General features: G+C 33.3%; 1 protein-coding gene and 1 pseudogene across 2 annotated transcripts in view; one reads left to right on the forward strand and one right to left on the reverse strand.

The window, feature by feature from the left end:
- The window catches only part of RASA1 (RAS p21 protein activator 1), a 112,939-nt gene that overhangs the window by 74,734 nt on the left and 18,938 nt on the right, over positions 1-19,267 (reverse strand). The window lies entirely within an intron of this gene.
- LOC116860795 lies at positions 5,117-5,767 on the forward strand (annotated as a pseudogene).

Genomic DNA, 19,267 nt, shown 5'->3' on the forward strand with positions numbered 1-19,267 from the left:
CTTTTAAAAAAAAAGCAAATTTACAAAACTAAGAACTAAATATGAGGTTAGTATCAATTAGGCATATTGTTAAGACGATAATAAATAAGTAGGTCTCACAGAAAATATCCTTACAGAAGCACAGAAAGACTATAGACATAGAAATACAGAAAAGAGCATAGAAATGAAAAGGGCAATTTTTTAAAAAATGATTACCATATATTTGGAGTCTCTCTGGAAAAAAAGAGACTGTAACAAAAGCAAAATCTAAAGAGAAGATAACCAAGAATTTTAAAAACCCAAGGAAAGATATTGATCCAAAGATTCCAGAAGCTCAATATACCCCCAGCACAGTAAGAAAAAAGAAAGAAAAAAAAAAAAAAAACACACACATATAGGCCCACCATAATAAAGATACAAAAAAACAGCCAAGAAAGATATTTTTGTCAGAACAAAAATGCATTATCTTCAAAGAAGTAACAATAAAATCTTTGCTGACTTTGCAACAGAAATAATGGAAGTCTGAGAGGATAAAATTATCTTCACCTGGGAAAAACACAGCAAACCTAGAATTTTATGCTCAAAAGTAATATCCTTCAGAATCAAAAACAAGCATGTTTTCAGATAAGCAGACAGAAAATCTGTTGACAGCTGTTTACCAAAAGAAATACTAAAAGAAGTTCTATAGGCCAAAAAAAAGGCCAGGTTCTCACAGGAAAATATAAAAATGCAGTATAAGTAAAGCAGGTAAATATATAGGTAAATCTAAGCAAACACTGACCATATAAACCAATAATAATATCTACTGAGCATTAAAGCAGATGTACAATGAAAATTCAGGACAAGAGTTAAAAAGCAGGAGAAGTGTAAGTACAGTTCGAGTGTTCTGAGTCCTTAGCATTGTTAGGGAAGTGGTAAAAGAAAATATTTTCAGTAGACTGCAGTAAGTCAGTATGTGTTGTAATCTCTAAGGCAACCACTAAAAGATCAAGATTGTCAGAATGAATAAAAAAAATAAACACACTTATGAGAAACACATCTTAAATAAAAAAACAAAGAAAGGTCAAAAGTAAAAGGATAGAAAAAGATTGTACCATGCTAGCATTAATCAAAAGAGAAATGATGTCAGCCAAACTACATTTTTAGACAAGAAGTATTATTAGACACATTCAGGGCATTTCATAATAATAAAGGGACCAACTCACCAGGAATTAAAGCTAACAATGCATACACCCAATAACAGAACATCAAAATATAAACCATGCAGGTTGGCAAATTTGTACATACTTCTCTATTTTAATAATTGATTAAAAATTTAACAAAGGAAAAAATTAGCAAAAATAAAAAGATATGACCAAGATGCATAAATTTTAGTATAATGGCCTATACAGAAAACTGCATCCAGGGCAGGGCATCTGCCTTCAAAATAGGTCATGATTTCTGAGTCCTGGGATCAAGTACTGGAGAGGGTTCCCTGTTTCTCCCTCTACCCCTCCCCACCGCTTGTACCCTCTCTCATTCTCTCTCTCACACTCCCATATCTCTCCCCCTCTTGAATAGATAAAAATCTTAAATAAAAAAGAGAACTGCATCCAATAACAAAAGAGTGTGTGCGTGCGCGCGCGCACGCGCGTGTGTGTGTGTGTGTGTGTATATTCATCTCAACTGAACATGGCACAATTACCAAAACTACTATATGCTGAATTAAAAAAAAAAAATCCTGATTTCAAAGGACTGAAATCATTCAGACTATGTTCTCTGGCCTCAGTGGAATTAACCAAGTAATCACTAAACCAAACCTATTAACAACTACGTGAAAATTAAGCAACTATAACGACATTAACTCTTTAGAATTAAAGTAGAAATTACAGTGGAAAACAAAGTATTCGAAAGAATGATAATGAAGAAAAGACATATAAAACTTGTAAATGACATGCAGCTGAAGCTATACTTGGAGTTATGTGACCGTAAAGGCTTATGTTAAGAAGAGGGACAATAATTAAGTATCTATCTCAAAAAACTAGCAAAAAAACAAAAAGTTAAATATGAAAAAAGGCAAAAAGTTAAAGAAAAGAATTAATGAAATCACAAGCAAAGGTGTTACCATAAAACTTCAGAAGAAGAATCAAAAGTTGATTTTTGGAAAGATCAGTAAAGTTGATTTTTGGAAAGTAATCCTCAGTAAACAAGATTCTACAGGACAAGCTGGAAGAAAAAAAGTCACAAACTGTCAATTTCAATAATTAAAAAGGAGGAAATTGTATAGGTCCTCAGAAAAGTTATTTATGCAATCATTTATGAAGATTTATCGCAAAGATAATAAAGTAAACCAAAGTTAAAGAACTGAGATGTAAAAGGCTCACTTGTAGACTGCTGTTAATTTATGACAATGATAAAACCTGAAAAAGATAGTTTTTTGGTTAAAATGCTGCTGCGTCAACAGGATATGCATAGGTAAAAAAAAAAAAAGTGGGGGGATATTTACTTCTTCCTTGCTCCATACACAGAATCAAGTCCATGTGTATGTTACATGTAACAGTGAAAGATATAACAATAAAGCTTTTGGGAGAAAAAGATAAGCAATTGTATTTATGCCCCTAGGACAGGCAAAGATTCCTTAAACATATCCAAAAAAAAAGCAAAGCACCAATCAAAAAGAAAAAAAAACTGACACATATAAATTAATATAAATTAATATAAATTAAGAACTTCTGTTCATTAAAGATAGCATTACAATAGTAAAAAGGTAAGATACAAATTGATTTCTGTAAGCTATACATCCAACATAGCCAGGACAAAGAACAACTAGAAATCACTAAGAAAAAGAAAAAAGCCAATAGAAAAATAGGACAAGACTTGAATACAATTTAAGAGGCTATCAAAATAGTTAATAAATATGAAAAGATACACATCATCATTATTCCTCACATCAGAAAAATACAAATTAAAACCACAAGGGCTATCTTGTATCAGTATCTACCAAGCTTACCATATGAACACCTTATAATCCCGCAATTCTAACTGTAGGTATGGAATTAATATAACTGTATATACTGATCAAAAGACATTACAAGAAAATTCATAGTAGTACTCTTTCTAAAACAGAACTGGAAACAACCTAAATGTCATGTCTATCAACAGAAAAAAGAATAAACTATGGTATAGTCACAATTTAACAGTATAAGCAATGAGATGAGTGAAATACTGCTACATCCAACAACGTGGATAAATCTCACAAATGTAAAAAGTTTATAAACACAAAAGAATATATGCTATATTACTCAATTTATATAAAATCTAATTTATATAATCAAAATATAAAAAGGGAGGATCATGTTTATTTTGAGAGAGGTGGCATGGGTATTATTACACTGGCATGGAAAAAGGACTTCTAGGATGCTGATAATAATATTCTGTTCTCAAATTTAAAGGGGTGCCTGGGTGGCTCAGTCTGTTAAGTGACCAACTCTTGGTTTCAGTTCAGGTCATGATGTCAGGGTCATCAAACCCTGTAAATGGCTTCTCACCCAGCCAGTCTGCTCAGGAGTCTGCTTGAGATTCTTTCTTTCCTGTTGCCCCTCCCCTCACACACTCTTTTTCTAAAATAAATCTTAAAAAAAAATTAAAGATGAATTACACAGGGATTATGGTAATGGTAATAATGTACTAATAGTATTATTACACACAGTATCACACATATACAATACCAATTAATATAATAACTATTAATACATCAGTACTACTTGTTAAAATTCACTAGGATAAAGACTTAATGATGCTAAACTTTATATATGTTATACTTCAATATGTTATCTTTAATTGCATACTTAAAAAATAGTAATTCAAACAGAAAAACTCTTACTAAAACTTTCATTTTAACATTAAAAGGGAACATGCTTAATTGTATTTTGATACACATGCCCAAACAATATTACGCAAAGTTATATCCACATTAGACACCTCATAATGGTATATTGCCAATTGCTGCCCTCCCCCTCATCCATTACATCATGATAGACTCAATATCCCTTAACCCCCATTACTGCCAAATGTTTGCAGAGGCCAAAACTGTGCTATGTTATGTTCCACTCCACAGCCTAAGACTCTATGATCATTACTAGCACCTGCGTCAATGGATGACTGACCCAGGACCTAGTCCTATCTCATTTGTTTTGTCTTCCTGTGACTAATAACTCATGACCACTGAGGTAAGAGGTATGTTGGGAATTCATCCTTCTGCCTCTTTGGTATGTGTATTTTTATACATCTCAGGGTTTTATCACCATTTTTTACTTTTTCTATTGTGTTAAACTTTTTAATCATATACATCATTTTTAACTTTCCAATAATAAGAAAATCAGAATACTTTAGTCTCTCTTCATATAAAAAGACTTTTCATCCCCAATTACCACAGGCATTATTATTCTAAAACTCATACAGTTTTAAGTTCCTTAAAGCAATTAAACTAAATACAGACGTTATCTCAAAAACAACTGCATATGATTTTATCCAAAAATTTTCTGTCATGTTCCTATCATATTTCTGTAATTCATAAGCTGGATAAGCTTTCTGCTGGGAAATTTCCTCTTATATCTAAACTTAATAACCAACACTAAAATATGTATTTATTCTTGCTTTATTGTTATCTCATCCTGGCCACATGTTATTTTGTGTGGAAAAAAAAAAAAAACCACCATGAAAACTCCAGTTATTAGCATTGCTGCCTATACATAAAGTTAACAAGCAATTCACTTACATACTTGATTCATTTACTATTTCAATATTTATACAGGTTTTTTATTTCTGTGACAATTCACATCAATGTCACCTGCCTCCCTATGGCAGGTGTCAAATATTCACTTTCTTTTCTAAGAACCACATACAAACCTTATATAGAAGTGCTTTAAGAACCATGAGAAACTACCCACTCCAGGAAACAAACTGAGGGTTTTAGAAGGGAGAGGGGTGGGGGGATGAGTGAGCCTGGTGATGGGTATTAAGGAGGGCCCGGATTGCATGGAGCACTGGGTGTTATACACAAACAATGAAACATGGAACACTACATCAAAAACTAATGATGTAGGTGACTAACATAATAAAAAAATAAAAGATAATAAAAAATTAAAATAATTGAGATCGATCTAAGATGGCGACTGTGGAACCAGAAACCACCCCTACTCCTAATCCCCCGCCTACAGAAGAAGAGAAAACAGAATCTAATCAGGAGGTTGCTAACCCAGAACACTATATTAAACATCCTTTACAGAACAGATGGGCACTCTGGTTTTTTAAAAATGATAAAAGCAAAACTTGGCAAGCAAACCTTCAGCTGATCTCTAAGTTTGATACTGTTGAAGACTTTTGTGCTCTGTACAACCACATCCAGTTGTCTAGTAATTTAATGCCTGGCTGTGACTACTCACTTTTTAAGGATGGTATTGAGCCTATGTGGGAAGATGAGAAAAACAAACGAGGAGGACGATAGCTAATTACATTGAACAAGCAGCAGAGACGAAGTGACCTGGATTGCTTTTGGCTAGAGACACTGCTGTGCCTTATTGGAGAATCTTTTGATGACTACAGTGATGATGTATGTGGAGCTGTTGTTAATGTTAATAAAATAGCAATATGGACTACTGAATGTGAAAACAGAGAGGCTGTCACACATATAGGGAGGGTATACAAGGAAAGGTTAGGACTTCCTCCAAAGATAGTGACTGGTTATCAATCCCATGCAGACACAGCTACTAAGAGTGGTTCCACCACTAAAAATAGGTTTGTCGTTTAAGAAGACACCTTCTGAGCAGTCTCATAGTAGACTGCGTCAAGCAATCGAGATTTGGGAGCTGAACCAGAGCCTCTTCAAAAGCAGAGTGGACTGCATTTAAATTTGATTCCATCTAAATGTTGCTAAGATATGAGAAGTCTCATTCGCCTTTGTCTTGTACTTCTGTGTTCATAGATTTTTTTTTTTTAATTTTGGCTAGAGAGTCCACTATCCCAATCAAAGAATTACAGTACACATCATCCCCAGAATCCATAGTGTGTTCCTGGCCCACTCCGTAATAGCTTAGTAGAATTACCATTACAAACACATTTTACCTATCCACAATACTCAAAAAAGAACTTGCATTTCTATACCTTACAGGAAAAAAATTTTGTTTATGTTCCATTGTACGCAGGAGCATATTTTGATGGTTTGAAAGAGTATGATACATGCAGTTTTCTAGCAATTTTCTTTGTTTCTTTTTACAGCATTGTCTCTGCTGTACTCTTGCTGATGGCTGCTAGATTTTATTTGTTTCCCTACTTGATAACATTAGTGATTCTGATTTCAGTTTTTCATTTGTTTTGCTTTTGTTTTTTTCCTCATGTAACATTGGTGAAGGATCCAGGAATATGACACAAAGGTGGAATAAACATTAATTTTGTGCATTCTTTGGTAATTTTTTTGGTTTTTGTAACTACAAAGCTTTGCTACAAACTTATGCATTTCATTCAAATCAGTGATCTATGTGTGATTTCCTAAACATAATTGTGGATTATAAAAAATGTAACATCATAATTACATTCCTAATTAGAATTAGTATGTCTGTTTTTTATCTTCATGCTGTATTTTAACACTTTGTATTACTTAGGTTATTTTGCTTTGGTTAAAAAATGGCTCAAGTAGAAAAGCAGTCCCATTCATATTAAGACAGTGTACAAAACTGTAAATAAAATGTGTACAGTGAATTGTCTTTTAGACAACTAGATTTGTCCTTTTATTTCTCCATCTCTATAGAAGGAATTTGTACCTCTTATTGCCAGGCAGTCTCTATTCTGTCTTCTTGTAGTGTCTTCCACGTGAACAGCATAAGTTTGGAGCACTAGTTTTGATTATTATGTTTATTAAAATTTTTAATAAACTGAATAGGTAGCACCATATGTATGGAAAAAAAATTCAAATTAAGAAAATTAAAAAAAAAGAAGTGCTTTACAAAAGCTATTTTTATAACTATGAAATACCAACATCCCAGGAATTAGAAAAGGAGAAAAGCTACCGTATCTTACATAAGGAAAACTGAACCAAGAGGAAATTAAATAAATTTTCCAATATAGTAATTCACTAAAACCATTAAAAACAGAAGCTAAGGTATTCTGAACTCTATAATCTATGGGTTCTTCCTCCATGTACTACTTCCCCTATAAGTACTAGGCAGATAGAAGCCAAGCTACTTAAATTACGGTTTCTCAACATGTTTCAAAACCAATGTTTACTAAACATGTAATTAAGTTTAGGAAAAGCAGAGTTAAATGAAAATGGTTTCTTTTTTTTTTATCACAATAAAAACAGGAATCTTGTACTATGTACATTCTGGATTTCTAAGAACACGGATCCAAATTATTTAACTATCGAAAAAGTCACAGAATACTAATTCTTACAACTGAACAATGCAGTGCACAATTTAGGAAACGCGATGAAACACTTAATTGGACACTGGTTAGTTAGTAATTCCCTCTTCTTGTTCCGCTTTCTTCTAATGATAAAATCTCTACCTTAATTTTGTAAGGTTTTGATTAAATAATTATTAATATTTTAAAATAAAGCATAACTTACTTTTGAATACACTGAAGTAAAAAACAAGAATACCAAGCTAAATGACTGCTTAAAAACAGACCTAAACATTTACTATTAGGAATAAAAATATTCTCATCTAATTACTTCTCTTTGCTATTCTGAAAAAGCTACTACTTTGCTATGCCTTCTCCTTTGCTACCATTCTCTTGAAGAATGTAGCCTCAAAATTCCCATAAACCAAACTTATTTTAAACTCCTTAAAACTTAACTTAAAACTCCTTTAAGCCACTTGCAATTTTTTGTCAGGTATATAAGGAATTTAGAAGTTGCTACTCTATCTTAACGACAAGTAAAAAGCTGAACAAACTGAAAAGTCAACAATTCCTCTCGGATCCATCAGAGAAATGAGGTCATAGGGCAAACCCCCCAAAATTGAGAGAACAGGTGATTAATGAGAATCCTAACTTACCTGAGCAGAAACATCCCTGTGGAAACAGCACCACAGTAGGAAAACCTAAACTGCAATTAAGGAATTACTGGATGTCCGGTGTGAACAACTCTGAGAGTTAAAAACTCCATGGGGGACCCAGTAAGGGAGGGGAGGAAGCAACACCTTTGTGAGTTATACTTTCAAGACCTCTATCAGGTCCTAACAGTAAGAATCTGAGAAAAGTCATCTCATGCTTCTGGAGGGGGAGGGAAATGAACCACTTTGAAATATTCCAGAGCAATCTATTCTTACCTAGGCCTACACCCAAAAGAAATTAATTTATCAATGCCTAACCTACTGGGGGTCTTACCAAGAGTCCAAACTACCTAAAGAAGGAAATACCCAACTCAAGCCAGCTCTGGTCTACCATGTAGGGAATGGGAAATATTCTAGGCCTCTATAGCCATCCTCTCCCACCTAAACGGATAAAAAATAAACAAACTGATAAACACTGACTTCACAGTCCAGGGGCACAGGATCACCAAAGAACTAAGACCTAATCACAGGACTATAGAACACTTCCTTCCCCCCAACACTTTAGCAGTACATTGTTAAAGGCCTATCTACCACAGTTACCTTTATCCAGTACATCATGTCTACCTTCCAACAAAAAATTACAAGACACGCTAAAAGGCAAAAACACAACTTGAAAAGACAGAGTAAGCATAAGACCCAGACTCCAATGTGGCAGGAATGATGGAATTGAGACTAGAAATCTTTTCTTTTTAACCTGTTATTAATATGCTAAAAGTTTTAATGGAAAATTTAGATAAGAACAAAAGGACAATGTAAACAAAAAAAATGTAAATTCTATGAAATAATCAAAAAGAAATGTTAGAAATTTAAAAACACTGTAACAGAAATGAAGATTGCCTTTGATGGACTCATTAATAAACTGGAAATGATAGAAAACAATTAATGAACTTGATATAATAATAGAAACTTCCATAACTGAAAAGCAAAAAGAAAAATTGTTGAAAAGGAATGGAAAAGAACACCTAAGAACTGTGGGACAACTAAAAAAGATATAATATATGTAATGGAAATACCAAAGGAGAAGAAAACGAGAAAGGAAGAAAAGCAGTATTTAAGCAATAAAGACCACAAATTTCCCCCAATCAAAGTCCGATATCCTGGATACTCAGAAATATCAAGAAAGACAAACACCAAAAGAACTATATACCTAAGCATATCATATCATGTTCAAACCTCACAAATCAAACATTTAAAAAAGAAATCTTTTTTTTTTTTTTTGGAAAGAAAAAGTTTTGAAAGAAGCCAGAGGAGAAAAAAACACCTTACTAATAGAGGAGCAAAGATGAGAATTAAATCCAACCTATCTCAGGAAACCATGCAAGAAAGAAGAGAGTGGAATGAAATATTTGAAGTGTTAAGAGAAACCACCAACCTAGCATTCTATACCCTGTGAAACTATCCTTCAAAAAGGCGAATTGGTTGAAAGTATATGCACTTTCCATGAAAAGTTAAAAGAAGTTCTTTGGAGGAAAAACTACTGATACAGGTCAAAAAAATCAAACAGCCATACAGAAAGAACATTTGAGAATGATTAACTGAAGGTAAAATAAAGTTTTATATGTCTAAATCTTAACCAACCTAAACATATAAGGTTTTTCAAAATAGTAACAGCAACAATATATTTGATTACATATCCTTACCTGTATGTCATATATCTATATATCTATATAGACATAAGTGAAATGAATGGCAGCAATGATACAAGGGACAAGAAAGAAGAACTGGGAATATTTTTATTATAAAGTACTCCCATCATCTGTGAAGCAGTATAGTATTTGAAAATGGACTTGGGTTAGTTGCAAATGTACATTTGCAAACTCTAGGGGAAAAAAAAAATCAAAAAAGGAAAATGTTAAGTATAACTGATATGCTAATCAAAGAAAAAATGGAAGCATAAAATGCTCAAAACCACAAAAGGCCAAGTGTGTTAGACAAAAACAGAACAAGGAACAAGGGCAACAAATGGAACACAGTAAAAAATAAGGTGGCTATTCGTCCAACTATATCAATAGTCACATTAAAGGTCAAATTTTAATGCACTAATTAAAAGACAGAGATTGCCAAAGTGAATCAAATAGCAAGACCCAACTGAATGTTGTCTACGAGAAATCAACTTTAAATAGAAAGATACAGAAATATTACAAGTAAAGAGATGGAGATCTCGCAAGTTCTCACCACAAAGGGGAAAAAAAACAGTCTAACAACAACAACAAAAAAGAATAAAGAGATGTAGAAAGATACACCAGGCAAATACTATTTAAAAAATAATTTTTAGGGGCACCTGCATGGCTCAGTCTGTTATGTATCTGCCTTCAGTTCAGGTCATGATCTCTGGGTCCTAGGATAAAGCCCTGAATCAGGATCCCTGCTCAGCAGGGAGTCTCCTCCTCCCCTCTCTTCTGCCCTTCCCATGCCCTGCTTGTGCTCCCGCTCTCTCTTGCTCTCAAATAAGTAAGATCTTTAAAAAAATAAAATAAAAAATAAAATGAAATATGCCTTAAGAAGCTGAAGTAACTATAGTAATTTCCAAGAGAAGAGCTTCAGAGCACAGTTATCAGGGTTAAAGAGAACATTACATGATGATACATGAGTGAGTACTCTAAGATGACAGGACAATCTTTAGTGTGTATGTGCCTAACAAGAGAGTATCAAAATATGTGAAGCAAAAACTGATAGAACTGCAAAGTGAAATACATGAACTCATAATTATAGGTAGAAACTACAACAATCCTCTATTAGAAATGGAACAGATGCAGGAGGCAGAAAATCAGAAAGGAAATAGTTAGGGTGTCTCCATGGCACAGCTGGTTAAGCATCTGACTCTTGGTTTCAGCTCAGGTCATGATTTTAGGTTCATGGGATCAAGCCCCATGATGGCCTCCACGGGGCTCCACACTCATCATGGGAGTCTGCCTGAGATTCTCCCTCCCCTCCCTGTGCCACCCCACCCCGGTTTGTGCTTTTTCTCTCTTTCTCAAATAAATAATAAAAGTAAAATCTTAAAAAGAAAAAAGAAAGGACATAGTTAAATTTAACACCATTAATCAACTGGAAATAATTGACATCTATTAACTTTCATCCAACAACAGCAGTTAACATTATACTCAAGCTCACATAGTACATTTATCAAGATAAACCACATTATGGGCCATAAAAAAAAAAAAGGTAACAAATTTAAAATAGATACTAATGTCTGGTCTCAGAAAACCATGGAATGAAAATAGAAATCGGTAAAAGGAATGTAGTTTGAAAATTTCAAAATGCTTGGAGATTAACAATACATTTCTAAATGATATATGTATCAAAGAAGAAATCTCAAGAGAAATTTTCAAATATTTTTAACTAAATAAAAATGAAAATATAAATTACAAATGTATGGGATGCAGCAAAAACCATCCTTAAAAAGAAATTTATGGCACTGAATGCACAAATTAGAAAAGATCTAAAATCAATACCCTAAGGATCAACCTTCAGAAACTAGAAAAGAAAAGCAAGTTAAACCCAAAGAAAGCACAAGCAAAGCAATAAAAATTAGACCAAACTAAGTATTTTGAAATTGAAAACAATAAATCAATAGAGAAAAATCAATGAAACCAAAAGCTAATTCTTTGAAAACATCAAAAACCTGATAAGCTTCTCGATGGGCTAAGATAAAAAAGAAAGATGACACAAATTACCAATATCAGAAAATAAAAAGGGGACACCAAAACAGATCCTATAGACATTAAAAGGATTACAAAGTAACACTGTGAACAAATCTATGCCCACCAACTAAAAAACCTAGATGAAACAAAAACCAATTACCTGAAAAACACAACTGGCCCAAACTCATACAAGAAGAAACAGATGTTCTGAAGAGAATGCACTTTTTGAAGAAATCAATAATTAATAACCTTCCATAACAAAAAGCACTAGGCCCAGGTGGGTTCACTGGTGAATTCTACCAAATTTTTAATGAAGAAATTATACCAATTCTCCACAATCTCTTCCAAAAAGCAAAAGTAGAGGGAATAATTCCTAACCGATTCTATGAGACCAAAACCAGACAAAGAGTTACAAGAAAACTGCAGACCAGGAACTCATGAACACAGATGCAAAAATCCTCATCAACATATTAGCAAATCAAATCCAACAATGTACAAAAATATGTACACATCATCACTAAGTAATATTTATCCCAGATATGCACAAGTAGTTCAACATTTGAAAACCAATTAATGAAATTTATCACATCAACAAGTCAAAGAGGAAAATCACATGATCCATACAGATGCCAAAAAAAATCTGACAAAATCAAATACACTTTAATGATAAGATAAAACCTCTCAAAAATCTAAAAACAGTGGGGAACTTCCTTAACTTGACAGATAATATCTTAAAACTTTAAACAATTTTCTAAAACCTACAAGTGATATCACAAATGGTGAAAAACTTGAACTTTTCCCACTCAAACTAGGAATAAGGCAAGGATATCTTCTCTCATCGTGACCTTTCATTACACTGTAAAGTCTTAACACATTAGACAAGAGGAAATAAGAGGTACAGAATTAGGAAAGAAGAAATAAAACTGTCAGCGTTCAGAGATGACATGATTTTCTGTAGAGAAAATCAGAAAGAATCAGGAAAAAAACAAACTCCTGTAATAAGAGATTATACAGCACCGTTGCAAAATACAAGGTTAATACACAAAAGCCAATAGCTTTCCTATTACCGGCTATGAACACTTGGAATTTGAATATTAAAACACATCACCATTTATTTTAGCACCCAAAGAAATGAGAGACCCAGTTATAAAGCAAACAAAATATGTGCAAGATATATATGAGAAAAAAACCTACAAAACCCTGATCAATAAAATCAAAGAGCTAAATATATGGAGAGACTATCTCCATGTCTATGGACAGGAAGACTCAGTATTGTCAAGATGTCCTGTCTTCCCAACTTGATCTACAATCTAGGCAATTGAAATCACAACTCCAGCAAATTGCTTTGTAAAAACTAAGAAGTTAATTCTAAAGTTTACGTGCAGAGGCCAAAGACCCAGAACAGCCAACTCAATATTAAAGAAGGTTGGAAGACTGATATTACTTGACTTCAAGATTCATGGTAAAGCCACAGTAATAAAGACAGAGTGCTACTGGTGAAAAAACACATCAACTGAACAGGACAGAGAGCCCAGTAACAGACCCATATAAATGCAGTGAACAGGTCTTGAACAAAGGAGGAAAGGCAATACACAGAGAAAAGACAGTCTTTTCAACAAACAATGAGCAGTCTTTGGAACAACTAGATATCCAAATAAAACAAAGAAAAAGAAAATCCTACAAATAGACCTCAAATCTTTAACAAGAATTATTCAAATTAGATCTCAGATGCAAATGTAAAAAGCAAAACTATAGAACTCCTAGAAGATAATGCAGGGGAAAAAACCTAGATTGACGTTGGGTATAGTGATGACTGTTTAGCTACAACACCAAAGACATAATTCAGAAATGAAATAATACCTAAGCTAGATTTCATTAAAATTTGGAATTTCTGCTCTGTGAAAGACAATGTCAAGAAAATGAGAATATCAGACAAAAACTGAGAAAGTATTTGCAAAAGACAAACGTAACCAAAGGACTGACACCTATTAGAATGGCCAAAATCCAAAATGCTGACACCAAACACTGGAGAGGACACAGAACAGCACAGACCTCCACTCATTGCTGATGGCAAAGCAAAATGGTACACAGCACCTTTGGAAGACACTTTGGAAGTTCCTTAATAACTAAATACACTCTTACCATTTAATCTAGCCTATTGTACTCCTTGATAGTTCCCCAAATGAACTGATAACTATGACCACATAAAATTCTGCAAAAGATGTTTACAGCAGCTTTATTCATTCTAAAATCTGGGCATAACAAAGACTCCTTTTAGTATGTGAATGGATAAATAAAATGAGATATATCCAGACAATGGAATAATATTCAACATTAGAAATATATGAGCTATCAAACAATGAGAAGACAGCAGAACCTTAACTACCTATTACTAAGTGTAAGAAGCCAAACTGAAAGACTGTATGATTCCAACTTTATGACATTCTGGAAAAGGCAAAACTATGGAGACAGTAAAAGACTGCCAGGATTTGGGGCATGGGGTGGGGTGGGGAGGAAAAGAAAAGGCAGCGCACAGAGGATTTTTAGGGCAGTAGAACTATTCTGTGTGATACTACAGGGGTAGATACATGTCATTTTACATTTGCTAAAACCCTTCAAGTGCAAAGCACCAAGAGTGATCTCTAATGTAAACCACAAACTTTGGATGATAATGACAGGTCAATTTAGGTTCGTTGGTTGTAACAAATGTACCACTCTGATGCAGGATGTTGACAGTGTACGTTTGTGGAGACAAGGATATGAAAATTACTTTCTATTCAATGTTGCCTTGAACTTTAAACTCTGAAACATTAATTGATTAGTTAAAAAAAAATGAGTTAGAATAACTCCTTTAAGCTTATCCATAATCATTCACCATTTTACTCAAAGGGCACTTCTATTAAATATTCATCACCTTTAACCAATAAAATCCAATGCCCTTTCTGATATGCATCCCTCTGGCTCTTGTTACTTTGAAATGGTCATTGTAAAAAAAAAAACATGAAATAAAAGCGTGCTGGGAAGAATTAACTTCCTGGCTCCCAAGAGATCATAATAGGCAAGGTGACTTCTCTACAGTCTCCAAGTCAAAATTCAATTTAGTTCAGTTTCAAGAGTTGACTAGACTCAAGTTGTCAATCCATTCTAACAGAATTCACAGATGACTAATATAGGAACTACAACAATTTTTCTATTAATAACAAAAATATCTGCATGTATGTCTTCCCAGCTTACTCGCCTGCAGAAAGCCTGTTAAGTGGGAAGCCAAACTGTTATCACAAGGTTGTATAATGAAGACTGCCAACTAAGAAATTTCAAAGTAATAATAAATAAGAAAAAACTCACCATTTTACAATACCATTGCCACAGAGTAAACTGATTGATTGATTTGGTTCAGGTAAAAATCATCAACAAATACTAAAACCAATGAGTATTCATTACTTATTAATTACCTTAAAAAAAAAAAAGATTTTATTTATTTGACAGAGAGAGCGAGCACACAAGCAAGGGAAGCAGCAGGCAGAAGGAGAGGGAGTCTGACATAATGCTGGATCCCAGGACTCTGGGATCACGACCTGAGCAAAGGCAGATGCTTAACCAACTGAGCCACCCCCAGGCACCCCAATAACCTTTTTTTTTAATGGCAAAATCTGGTGGGATCCATCTTAACCAAGGTCAAACTTCTATACATCAGAGGACAACTGACATAATGTGCCCTGGATATGATGTATGGAGAACTCATGACCTATGGAGTATTTCTCCTAAGAATGGTTAACCTGAATCTAACTATGAGGCAACAAATACAAACTGAAACACATTATGTAAAGCAACTGTCCTGGACTCTTCAAAAATGTCAATGTTATTTAAAAAAAAAAAAATGGTGGGTGAACAGTTTTAGATTAAAGGACACTATAAAGTGTCCTTTAATAATACAATTCATTAAAATAAAATAAGCAGATATAAAGGAAATAAGAAAACTGTGGATATCTAAATATGAGTATTAGTGTTAAATTCATTATATTTGGCTATGTAGGCTACTGTCGTTATTCTTAGAAAACATGATGAAGTATTTGAGAGTGAAGGGCTATGATCTTTGCAAGTAACTCACAAATAGTTGAGTGGAAATATATATGTATAAAATCAAACAGATAAATACAATGTGGCAAAATGTAAAGGTAAATGACGTATGGTTACTTGGTACACAATCCTACAACTTTTTGCAAATATGAAATTTTTCAACATAAAAACTTATAGAAGAGATTGCTCACTGAGCATAAAATCTGGACAAAAAGATAATTCAAGGGATGTGTTAGCTGGCTTAGTGGTAGCATGGACCTCTTAATTTCAAAATACAGATAATTCATATATTTAATGTAAGTATTTACATAATAAAAAAAATAACTGCACCAGAAATAAATAGTTTCATCCTTGGTATTAAAAAAAAGTCCACTTTTGAACACAGATGATCACTGACAAGCTTACCCTTAATATGGCTCCATTTTCTATGAACCCATTATCATTGTGTCATTTGTTAAGGTCTCCATTATTTAAAGATAGCAACAGCACCAACCACATTACAGCCAGCTCTTTATAACCAGAAACATCTTTTATTCATCCCGTGTTAATTTGAGATACTGTGGTTTAATTCTCTGAAAAAAAAAAAAAAAACATTTCTTTCCAAGTCTGTTTGATGAAATGATTGCTATCACTGTTTTAAGGAAAAAACCTTCATTTTTATCATGATACACTACTCTGAGTAATGAAGGAAAAAAACCTTCATGATATACTACTTTATCATGATACACTACTTTGGGTAATGTCTCTATTTAGAAAAATGAATGACAGTTTGGCACACAATCAAGATAGATACAACACCCCAGACAGAAGAAATAGTAAACTGGAGAAACAAAATACCATGTCAAGTTTAAGGAATAACTTGTCTATTCCTTATACATAGTATATTATTGATGAAATATACAATAATGGAGAACATGGTAAGATGATGTTGTATGTCATACTAAAGTACGCTTTGATTTTTTTTCTTTTTTCTCTCAACCTGAAGGTCTCAAGCCACTGAGTCAAGAAATCAATTTAGTAGGTCATAATCAGCATTTTTTTTAAATAACTGAAGATGAGAACAGAACAGCACATAGAGTACATCATAGGCAGTAAGGATAAATTTTTTCATTAAACTTTTGTTTCTGTTACAAATGTCTGTTTATATGTGTGTACTGGGTCACAGATGTAAAATTATTTCTTTTTGACTCATGGTCAAAATGAGATTTGAAAGCCACTACTCTCCAGATGATGGAGACTCATGGAAGGAAAGGTTTCAAGAAAGAATATGGTAAAATGTGTCTTTACAAAATCATGCTGGCAGTTAATATAAAACAGCTTTTCAAGCTAATGGGAGTCTTGAATTAAATTTACTCTCTGCCAGTATGTTTAAGGAGGATAAAACAGTGTTAAAAAGAAAATAGAATCGTAAGTAGTAATTAAAAAAGGTATATTTCATGCATGTTGGTTTCATTATTTTGCAGTTTCACACACACACACCCAGATAAATTCTATACCATAATACACAATGAACTTAATTTTTACATGGATGAAATAAAATTTTTTGAAGTCAGTGATAAGGAGAGTGATTAATTGGCAGAAAAAGAGATCAGGGACAGGGAGAAAATTAACAAACTACTCCAAAAGGAGGAAAGAGAAAATGAGGGTCTGAAGCCACAGAGGTTTTAAAAAAGAAAGAAAAAGAAAACACATGTTAGATTTGGAAGTAGTTTGGGAGGTAGGAAACATTCTTAGTAAATGTTTATAGATTGGAGTGGGAGGAGGAGAAAAAGAAAGCCCCCATGACTGAAATCTTAAAAAAAATAAAAACTGTTTGAGAAGTAGTAAAGGATTTCCATCTGGATTCTACACTACAATGCACAAACTCCTCACTGTGGCATTTAAACCATAGCATGACAAGTCTGCAAGCTATTTTATTTCAACTTTTCTTCATTGCACTCGCAGGCCTTATTACTAGACAAACAATACCATTTCCATAAATATTAATACTACTTTCTTATGAGGTATTAATGATTCCACAGCACTGTAAGACTTTGTATGATTTCAGACACTACAATGTGATATGCTATTTTATCACATCACATAGAACAGGTCCCTAAAATGAAGTCAGAATAAAAGTATTATTTTCTATTCACTCCTAAAATTGTATCCAAAATGGTTTCATGATGAAAATATTCTGAGGATGGTATTCAGGAATTTTAGTATTAACTAATGGATGCAGTCTCCTGTCAGTCTGAGATTTGTGCTCCTTTCTTCTGAATTTCATGAGAAATTTATGTAATGACTAAAAACCAAATCACACAGTTAACTTCTCTTTAATTGCCAGGATTGACAAATTAAGACAATACTTATAGAATTCCAAAAATACAGATGACCCTTGAATAATACAGGCTTGGACTACACAGGTCAATTTATACACAAATTCTTTTCAATAAATATAAACAGTACCGTAAGTGTACTTTCTCTTCCTTACGATTTTCTTAGTAACATTTTCTTTTCTCCAGCTTACTTTACTTGTAGAACACAGTACAAAATATACACAACATACAAAATACGTGTTAATGTATTGTTAACGTTATCAGCCTTCCAGTCAAAAGCAGTTTCTCAGTAATTAAGTTTTAGGGGAGTCCAAAGTTATACACAGATTCGACCTTGCAGAGGGTCATTCGTGCCCCTAACTTCCACATTGTTCAAGGGTCATAGTAGTGAAAACTAACTTAAATCTTATTTCTCTTACCACCAATCATAAGCATTATAAAGTCCCATAAGTAAATAAGTACGGTAGCAATTCCACTCTAGATATCTGAATTAGTTTCTTTAGTCAGCTAAGAGCTAAAAGGCAGTAAAATGTTCCTAAACCTTCATATAGTCACTTTGTAACCCGGTGACTGGGAATTGCCTCTAAATCCGTGCTGAAGCAGACACGCTGAAACTCAACCAACATGGATAAACAAACAAGCTTACTCACTATATGTATATAATGAGTGACATTATAGTCCCTTAAGTGAAATAATATGGGGAAGAATATTTACACAGCTGTTGCTCAATAAAAAAGAAAATTAATATGGATTTGCTTTAAAAACAAACAAACAAAAAACACATATTTTAAAAAAAAACATTAATGCTCCTGAAAGGAGATAAAAACCTATAAAGAAAAAAAAAGTCCTATTTTTATTTTCTATTCAAATATAGGGAGACATTCATTTATTTAAATATCCATGTGAATGCATAAATAAAGGTGTCAAAGCTCCTTTCTCTACTACCAAAATATATACGTATGTATCTAAACAAACTCAAATATCTATAAACATATATGGTGAAGTACTAAAACATTATTCAAAATATTTTAAGAATATTACTGATCTATTGATGATTCTTCCATAAAGAATTTCATTCTTCTACTGAAAAATTTAGCTTACGTGGTTTAAAAAGAGAGAGAGAGAGAGAACTCCATACTGGTTTAAAGCGCAAACCTAGGGG

This window comes from Lontra canadensis, unplaced genomic scaffold (assembly GCF_010015895.1).
Source record: "Lontra canadensis isolate GAN:19392208 unplaced genomic scaffold, GSC_riverotter_1.0 scaffold4, whole genome shotgun sequence".
NCBI classification, from domain to species: Eukaryota; Metazoa; Chordata; class Mammalia; order Carnivora; family Mustelidae; genus Lontra; species Lontra canadensis.